Raw genomic sequence first — 10,364 nt, 5'->3', positions numbered from 1 at the left:
TTCATAGAATGAGCTTGGAAGCGTTCCTTCCTCTTGAATTTTTTGCAGTAGTCTGAGGAGGGTAGGTTTTAGTTCTTCCTTGAATGTTTGGTAGAACTCCCCTGTGAAGCCGTCTGGCCCTGGGCTTTTGTTTGCTGGAAGCTTTCTGATGACTGCTTCAATTTCTTCCATAGTTATTGGCCTATTGAGGTTTTTAGATTCTTCCTGATTGAGTATTGGAATGTTGTATTTTTCTAGGAATTTGTCCATTTCCTCCAGGTTGTCTAGTTTGTTGGAGTAGAGTTGCCCGTAGTATTGTTTAACAATCATTTGTATTTCTGTGGGGTCTGTTGTTATTTCGCCTCTATCGTTTCTGATTTGGTTTATTTGGGACCTCTCTCTTTGCTTCTTGGTGAGCCTGGCTAGGGGTTTGTCAATCTTGTTTATCCTTTCAAAGAACCAGCTCTTGGTTTCATTGATTTTCTGTATTGTTTTTTTGGTCTCTATGTCATTGATTTCTGCTCTAATCTTTATTATCTCCTTCCTTCTGCTCACTCTGGGGTTTTCTTGTTGCTCTCTTTCTAATTCTTTGAGTTGTAGAGTTAGATGGCTAACTACCATTTTTTCTTGTTTTTTGAGATAGGCCTGTAGAGCTATAAACTTCCCTCTCAGGACTGCTTTCATTGTGTCCCAGAGGTTTTGGATTGTTGTGTTTTCATTGTCATTAGTGTCCAGGATGTTTTTAATTTCTTCTTTGATGTCATCGGTAACCCAATCAATATTTAATAACATGCTATTCAGCTTCCAAGTGTTTGAGTATTTTGGGTTGTTTTTATTGTAGTTTATTTCTAACATTATGCCATCGTGGTCTGCGAAGAAGCTTTTTATGATTTCAATCTTCTTGAATTTGTGGAGACTTTGCTTGTGACCCAATATGTGGTCTATTTTTGAATATGTCCCATGAGCACCTGAGAGGAATGTATATTCCGCAGCTGTGGGGTGAAGTGTTCTGAAGATGTCAATTAAGTCCATCTGATCTAGTGAGTCATTTAGGAATGCTGTTTCTTTGCTGAGTTTTTGTCTAGCGGATTTATCCAGTGATGTCAGTGGTGTATGAAAGTCCCCTACTATGATTGTATTGTTGTCGATCTCTCCCCTGATATCTTCCAGAAGTTTTCTTATGTATGTGGGTGCTCCTGCATTGGGTGCATATATGTTTACCAGGGTTATATCTTCTTGTTGTATTGATCCCTTTAGTATTATGAAGTGGCCTTCCTTATCTCTGGTTATGGCCTTCACTTTGAGATGTATTTTGTCAGATATAAGTATTGCTACCCCAGCTTTCTTTTCCTTTCCATTTGCCTGAAAGATATTCTTCCATCCCTTCACTTTCAGTCTGTGTGAGTCCCTTCTAATGAGGTGGGTCTCTTGTAGACAGCAGATGTATGGGTCATTTTTTTTATCCATTCAGCCACTCGATGTCTTTTGGTTGGAGCATTTAGTCCATTTACATTTAAAGTTATTATTGAAAGGTACTTGTTTGTAGCCATTTCTTTTTTTGTGTGTGTGTGGCTGTTTTCTTTCTGAGCTTGATATTTCTTCTTTTTACACCAGTCCCTTTAGCATTTCTTGCATGGCTGGCTTGGTGGTGATAAACTCCCTTAGCCCTTTTTTGTCTGTGAAGCTTCTTATTTCCCCTTCAATTTTGAATGATAGCCTTGCTGGATAGAGTATTCTTGGATTCAGTCCTTTGCTTTGCATCACTTTGTAGATTTCCGTCCATTCTTTTCTGGCCTGATGTGTTTCTGTTGAGAAATCATTTGATAATCTAATGGGAGATCCCTTGTATGTTACTTTCCGTCTCTCTCTTGCAGCCTGTAAGATTCTCTCTTTATCCTGAACATTTGCCATGGTAATTATGATGTGTCTTGGTGTGGGTCTTTTCGGGTTCACCTTGTTTGGGACTCTCTGGGCTTGTGTGACTTTTTTCTTCCCCACCTTAGGGAAGTTTTCTGATATTATTTCTTCGAATAGGTTTTCTAATCCATGTTCATCTTTCTGTTGTTCTGGCACCCCTATTATTCGTATGTTGTTTCGTTTCATGTTGTCCCAAAGCTCCCTTAGGCTCTCCTTCTGTCTTTTAATTTTTTTCTCCATTTGCCGTACAGTTTGAGTGTGTTTTGCTTCCTTGTCTTCTAATTCACTAATTCGGTCCTCCGCTTCTCCCAGTCTACTGTTGATACTTTCAATGGAGTTTTTTATTGAAGCTATGTCGCTTTTCATTTCTTCTTGGGACTTACTTAAGTTGTTGATTTTTTCATCTGTTTCTTCTAGCTTCTTGCATAAGTAGTTGAGTTTTTCATCTGTTTCTTCTTGCTTCTTGAACATCTGGTGCATGTACTCTAGGAACCTTATTCTGAATTCTTTTTCCGTCATGTTGCATATCTCTGTCTCACTTAGCTGCTTTTCTGGCGAGTCCTCCTTTTCTTTCCTTTGGGGGTTTCTTTGCCTACCCATGTTTGATCTCGCTGACATATGTAGATGTTGAGATGTTCAGTGGCTGCTCCCTGGGTGGCAGGGGCTCCTTGGGTTGTGGTTGCTGCTCAGACGGTTGCGGTAGTAGCTGCTTTCCAGTTGGCAGCAGCTCCTCTGGTGGGTGTTGTTCACAGCTGTGTTGGCTCTTCTGGCTGGTGGGGGGAGGCTTCACGTACAGCTGCTGTTCCACAGACAGAGGGTGTGGTGATCAGGAGGCTGTGGTGATCAGGAGGCTGCGGTGATCAGGGGGCTGCTGTTGCTTGGATCTGCGGTCTGGGAAACGCTCCTCTCTTACCAGCACTGCATGATCTGGGAAACGCTCCTCTCTTATTGGCACTGCATGGTCTGATCAGTTCCTCAGGATTCCCCCTTTAGTCTCAGTTCTCCGCAATCACAAAATCCAAATCTCAAATCTCCTGGCGCCAGCAAACCCGCGGAACTCCTTACCCCGGTCAGGGTCTGTGTCAGTTGAGTAAATTTGCCAATTCGGGGTGGGTGTTATTAGTTTCAGCTGCTTACTCCGTTTGCTCCGGGACAAGACCTGGGACGCGTCTGCCTATATCGCCGCCATCTTGCTTCTCTCTTTAAATATGTAACTTCCTGTAGAAAAATTGTTTTGTGTCCATATTATCAGCGAAGATAATCCTGAAGGATGAATCTGTGGTTCCTCATATCATAATTTCCCTTTCATTTCAATGTGAAAGGCTAACATGACATCTGAGCAGAAATGCACGAGCAGAAACCATGGCAGGAACCAGTACCACAGAAAGAAAACCTGAACTGTAATTGACGACTTGCTGGTGGTTCAGTGTGGACAATTCTCTTGTCCTTCTTAAGTACTTATTCTTTTTAAATTTTTTACTTGTTTAACTTTAAATATAGTTCACATACCATACTCATTTAAAGTGTATAATTTTAATATATTCACAGATATGTGCATCTCTAGTGAATTTTTAAACATTTTCATGACTTCAAAAAGAAACTTTATAATCTCTAATTATCATCTCCCCCCCTCTTTCTTCCCCCACCCCCAGCCCTAAACAATCACTAATGTACTTTCTATTTCTCTAGTTCTCTCTGTTTGGGACATTACATATGAATGGAATCACATGTGATCCTTTGTGACTGGCTTTATTCACTTAGCATAATGCTTTCAGGGTTCATCCATGTTATAGCACGTATTAATAGTTTTTATTGCCTTAAGATATTACATTGCATGGATATACCACATTTTATTTACCATTCATCAGCTGATGGACATGTGGGTCGTTTCCACCTTTTGAGTATTATGAATACTGGATGCTACTGCTGTGAGCATTTGTTTACAAGTTTGGTGTGGACATGTGTTTTCGTTTCTCATGAGTGTGTACTTAGAGGTGGAGTTGCTGGGTCATATGGAAACTCTCTGTTTGACATTTTGAGGACAGGCCAGATTATTTGTCAAAGTGGCTGAACCATTTTTCATTCCCGCCGGCTATGTGTGAGGGTTCCACCTTCCCCACATTCTCAGTGAGACGTACCTGAATTTTCAATTCTAGCCTTTTGTGTGTGTTTGTCTGTTGCTACCTCATAGTGCTTGTGATGTGCATTTTTTTTTTCTGATGGCTAGTGATATTGAGCATCTTTTCATCTCATATTTTACTTTTAATGGCATTTTTGGAAAGAAAGAAAAACAAGTGTGCTGATCTGCGTTTAAGTCATTTTCATGCATAACAGGAAACATTCTTCTAAATCAGTGGTTCTCAACCTTCTGGCCCTTTAAATACAGTTCCTCATGTTGTGACCCAACCATAAAATTATTTTCGTTGCTACTTCATAACTGTAATGTTGCTACTGTTATGAATCATAATGGAAATATCTGATATGCAGGATGGTCTTAGGCGACCCCTGTGAAAGGGTCGTTTGACCGCCAAAGGGGTCGCGACCCACAGGTTGAGAACCGCTGTTCTAAATATTTGAAAACACATATAGCAATGCCAATTCTGTAGTTTTCTACTTCTATACATTTAGCGTGTTACCATAGTTACTGTGTGATTAAGGAACAGCAATGCTGTGCACTGGATTTACTGTGTATGGAGTTGAGAGAATTTGCTCAACTGACTCCTCGGGGTTGACTACAAGGCAGATCAGAACTGATTGCCAAAGCCTCTAAAGCTGCATGCTGTTTACATCTGTGGTGCATAAGTGTGTCCCATACGTGAATATCAAAGAAAAAGAGGAACTTGGACATGGGCACATAGCATATGTCTGAGAAATAGATAACAAGATGTTTCAATGGGCTTTTCCACTTTATTGTAAAAATGGGATGTATTACATGTACCAAATGATAATTGTGAAAGTTGGGTGAGGGTACATGGAAAGATATAAGGTTCTATCTGCTCTTATGCATGTGTGAGCATTTCTGTGTTAACAAGCTTTGAAAAATAAAAGACGTTGGGTACCTCATAAGGAGAGGGAGGGGGCAAAGGATACCTGGCAAAGGGGCATCAGTCCATCCAGATGGGAATTTAGCTCTCTCTTAATAAGGCAGTGTCATTCCGTTGAGGTTGGGAAGAAAACCTCTTTCCATAGAAAATAAGAAGGAAAAAGGAAAGGAGAATGTGAAAGGGCTTTAAAAATAGATTTTATTGATTTTTTAGAGAGAGGAAGGGAGAGGGATAGAGAGTTAGAAACATTGCCCCACAACCAAGGTACATGCCCTTGACTGGAATCAAACCTGGGACCTTTCAGTCCGCAGGCTGATGCTCTAGCCACTGAGCCAAACTGGTTAGGGCTGAAAGTTGTTGTTTTTTTAAGTGTTTTGTTGAAAAGTCCCCATCTCGTGGCTTCTTGCTCCTCTCTGAACAGTTGTTCAGCACATCTGTCGAGCAAGTGGAGATGGCCTCAGTTTGAGGAAAGTGAGATTTGCCATGGATTTGAGGAGCTTTGGGAAGAGAATGGACTAAGAAAACAGGGAACTGAGCTCCATTTGTTTTGTTCACATGTCAGTAAGCATGGGAGCATTATTTGTGGAATGAATGAGTTCCAGGTAGTTCCTTGGAACCAGTAGAATCAATTGTGAGATCTAATCCAATAGTGGTCAGTTACTTATAGGAAGACATTTCTGAAAAAACACAAAGTTGAAATTTCGCCAGACAGGAAGGATTAAAGGGAACTGGAAGCGGGGGTGGTGGGGGGGGGGGAGGGAGGCGCATTATCGTAGAGCTTTTTAAATGTTAGTCACTAGATGGACCATCAAGTCTACCTTAGTAAGGGAGGAAGCCAAGAGCTTTGTGGATTGGCAGGGAGTGAGTGGATAAATATATGACCTGAAATTGAAAAATTAACAATGGGCATCTATGCTGGAAGGATAGGGGATGAGGCCAAAGGGTAAACGGTCAGACTATATTATTCCTGAGGCAGAGATGTTCCTGGTAATAAGGTCTGAGTGTGGCAGTGACTGCACTGGAGCGGCAGTAAAGGACCCCAAGATGAGATGGTGTAGGAACTGGGAGGCTGCGTTATCGGCTGCTTGTCCACATGGATGTTACAACCCTCCGCTGCCTGCTGACCTCTTCACGTCCCCTGCCTTGGGCCCCATTCCACCTTTAGTTCCTTTTTGTTCTGCATTTTTTCTCTGATCTCTAGCTTCAGACATTGCAAGGCCAATGGCATAACTCTAGACAAGAAGATACTAGTGTGGTAGTGAGAGGGGGCTCTTTGGTTTTGGTTTTTGCTCTTTCTCTTTACGCTCAGGATTCACAAGGCTGACTGGAAAGGCAACCTGAAGTGCTCATGAGGACGCTCATTCCATTTTTGTGTTTCAGTCTGTACCGGTGGATCTGCCTTCCCTCCAGACCACTGTAATAAGGGTGTGTATGTGCAGATTTACCTCCCCCCACCTCACCCCCAAAAATACATTCCATGGAAGTCCATGGTGAGTCCTCAGATATCTGTAAACCTGGTGCATAGTCTAGAACGCACCTCTGGTTCATGAGCTGAAGGTGTTCTGGGGAGATTTATTATAGCTCCACTACCACTATGCCTTTCTGATGCGAGGCATCAGTGTGCTGTGCAGTGCTCTGACCAGCCCCAGCAGGTAGAGTGTAGGTCACTTAGAGGAAGCTGGAAGCAAGACAGCATCCAAGGTGGGGCTGACGAGGCATAAACCTTTGTTCCACCAACAAGGTTATTCTTTCCCCTGTTAATTTGTTCTTACTTTCTCTTTCACTTTAAGGCATCTTGTACTTACTTTCAGCTTTGTTTTACCTGGGAGGTAAGAGGCTGCCTGGTTAACATTGCTACTACTGATAGCTGAGTGGTGCTTTTGCTCAGCAAAAAGTAAAAATAAAAAATAAAATAAAATAAAAATCATTAATCCCTCAGCCTGAAGAAATGCCCAGAGATGGGAACCACTTCCCTAAGGTGACTTTCCAGTAGGCGTACTTCAGTGTCAGGGTTAAAGTATGCTTTTACAACATGTTAACTTGACCCACAAGATTGATTTTTGAGCAGTGTCTGTGCTGTTCCTAGCTCCTACCTCAACCAGCCCAACATTCACGGCAGCAATATCCCTCCACACACTCCTATTCAGGGTTCACCCACCTGTGGGTTCCTCTGATTACTGATTCTAAATAATGATTAAGCCACTGTCTTCCCTGCTGCCTTCAAGGTCATACAGCATTCCCTGAAGGGGAAGGTGTGGGCTGCTATCCATGTTCCTTAAGGCTAAGCTATGAGGTAGGAGACAGAGCCCATTTCCTCAAACCTCATCAGGGAGGAAGTGGACTTTGGGGGAGGGCACATGATATGTATTTCTCACAAGAGCTCCAGAGAATGGTCACTTTAAAAAAAAAAAAAAATATATATATATATATATATATATATATATATATATATATTCCAGAGAGGAAAGGAGAGGGAGAAAGATAGAAACATCTGTGATGAGAGAGACTCATTGATTGGCTGCCTCCTGCATGCCCTCCCACTGGGGATCAAGCCTGCAACCTGGGCATGTGACCTTGACTGGAATCAAACCTGGGACCCTTCAGTCCACAAGCTGATGCTCTATCCGCTGAGCCAAACCTAGCTGGAAATGGTCACGTTTGGAAGCCAAGGAAGCAATCAGTAGGAGTTGAACTTATTCCTTTCTTCCCTTAAGCACAAGCCCCGAGAAACCCTAAACCCTTGCCCCCAACTCAGGACACAGAGAAGACATCACTATTATTACAGAAACATTTATTAGGCAAATCAGTATTCCCCACAAGGAGGGAATTACTTGGGGGTGGGAAATGTTTCCCCCTGGAAATTCTGGAGAAGCATTGTGTGTCTAAATCGTGGAGGCTGCTCTCTGAACGCAGTGCCTCCAGCAGTGGTAAGAACAGCAGGAGGCCCCTTGGCAATTTGAGGCCTGCAGTTGGGGCTTGGATGGGGCAGAGTCCCCCTGAGGGGCACAGATTGAGGGTGCTTCTGACATATTTGCTGGCCCTTTGATAACACAACGTTCTGGGGGGGTCTGTGTTCGTTTGTGGTATGTCTAGTATTGCTAGAGCCCTGGCCAGCCAAGATAGCTGTGTGGCAGCCGGACACGGCATTTGTCACATCATAGGGGGGAGCCCTGCGGAGGAAAGGACGCCTCTGCACTGGCTCTGCCTGGGCCTGCACTGCTCCCTTCTGCACAGGTTTCCCCGACTGCGCTGCGGAGGGAAGGGGCTCTTGGGGGCAGGTGGTAAGGACTGCAGGCCGGCGCCCCAGTTTCTCTTCTGGGGACTTCCCCATGTCAGACATGTCATGTGCTGGCCCAGTAAAAGCAGCTCTGCTTTTAACTGGGCCTCTGCTTTGTGTAGATGATAGGGGGATGATGCCCTTTTCCTGGAGGGCTTCTTGCATTTTCTGTTTTATTCCAGGCTGATACTGTAAAAAAAAGTTCTTAATTTTACCTAGGAAATGGGTATCTTCCTTGCCCACAAGTGAGGTGGCCTGTCCCTTCTGTGATAGCGCCTGGGAAGATCTGTTCCTAAGTATGTCCTCTAAAATTGCTTCCTGAGAAGGAAATATCTTCTCTTCAGGTTGGGAAATTGTCAGTTGTGCATCTCCTGCACCAAGCTCTACTGATTTGGGGCCTGTAGGCTCTGGGGGAGGGGACACGATATCATTGTTTACAGCTGGTGGGGAATTCTGATCCTGGCAGGACCTTAATGCCTGCCTTGGAAGCCAAGGTTCCTGCTGCTTCTCCATACTGACTCCGCTGTCCTCCGATTGGACATGCAGCAACTGGGGAACCTCCTCATCCCCACTGGAGACACCCTGATCAGGAGTCAGGGAGCCTCTGCAAGTCAAGCTGTCTGAGTCATAGGACACGTCCGTGGGCTGGCTTTCGGACTCACTATGCTTTGTCTCTAACTTCAACTTTAACGCAGTCATTATTTGCGTTTTAAGTTCTGATAAGTTAGGATCTTGAACTGATGGGTTTTCAGTGGTCACAATAGTTTCTTTGTCGATCCTTTGGGAGATTCCTGGCTTTCTGGTTGTCAAGACGCCACTAGTTTGGGGTTGAAGAGCTTTGAGCCCCTCAGCCCTGACTATCTCCCTACACATGCTGGGCCTGGAAGCAGGTTCTGATTTCTCCCTATTTGCGCCCTGTTGTATTTCTACTCTGTCAGAATTCACACTGTTATTCTTTGTCTCCTGTGGGGTCCCTTCTTGCCTGGCAGGCAGCTTTGGGGGTTGAATGTTGGCTATCAGAGAATTTATCTGACTTTTCCCCTCATTAATGGTATTTGTGACAGGCAGTTTGATTTTCAAAAATTTCTGAATTTCCTCTGAGAGTGTGTGTTGGATCTCAGCAGGCGAATGTCCTTTCTTGTCCATGAGTGAGATGGCAGGGAGAGGAAAATTCAGGTCGTCAGCTGAATTTCCTGTTTCCACTTTGTCCAGGTGAAGGGATTCAGAACTTCCTCTCAGGGGCATGAAGGCCCCAGATTTGGTGTTTGCCTCAGAAATCAGTTTGGTTGAGGAGGAAGAGTTGGGATTGATAGAAGAATGAGATGCAGTATCTTTGGGTTTGAAGTGCTCTTTGGATTGAAGGACTTTGGTGGGAAGGGCTGACAACATCCCCATCTGACACTTGGTAATGTGGGGTTTCCGCATCTGCTGTGTACCACACTCAAGCGAGGGAAGCTCCTGGGATGTGCTCAGGCAGTAGTCCCCACCCACTGATGATGGCAAACTTTTCTCTAATTTGGTGTGGGATTTTATAGGATTCTGCTTGATAGAGTGTTGTGAACTGTGCACAGTCCCAGGAAGCTGACCCTCACCGATTTTCTCAAACTTTTTTCTCAAAAAATGTACTTTCTGGACATTTTCCAGTTGTCTCTGACTTACACTATGCTCAGAAAACATTGAGTTTTCTCTTGACAGACTCATCACCTCAGAGCCACTTCCCACATCCTTATGTGAAGAGGTCTTTGAATCACTCAGCAGATGAGCTTTTGGATCATTCTCTTGGCCAGGTCCCTCATCCTTCCCTTTATTCTCCTCTAGCTGAAACATTTCTAAGCTCCTCTCATAGAAGCTTCCTGTTTGGCTCAATCCAACATTTGGATTTTCACTGCTCTGGTCCTTATCCACAGAGATCCATGAGAGGCCAGAACTGCTCTTTGACTCAAGTATGCCTGAGCAATTGCTCAGAGGCCTCATTAGTGACAGAGGCCCATGGAGCATGCAGGGCTGGCCCTGGTGGTGTTGGATGAGCCTCTTTCTAAGGTGATGCTCAAATTGATCTCGAAATTCACTGCTGAGAGGAAACTCTACAGGATCGATGGAATTGGTAACATGGGCCTTAGAACTTTGAACCACAGAGGTTAAACCCC

This window comes from Myotis yumanensis, unplaced genomic scaffold, assembly GCF_028538775.1.
Source record: "Myotis yumanensis isolate MYYU_CA2020_CCGP unplaced genomic scaffold, mMyoYum1.0.hap1 SCAF_21, whole genome shotgun sequence".
NCBI classification, from domain to species: Eukaryota; Metazoa; Chordata; class Mammalia; order Chiroptera; family Vespertilionidae; genus Myotis; species Myotis yumanensis.
This window is presented reverse-complemented; position numbering follows the sequence as displayed.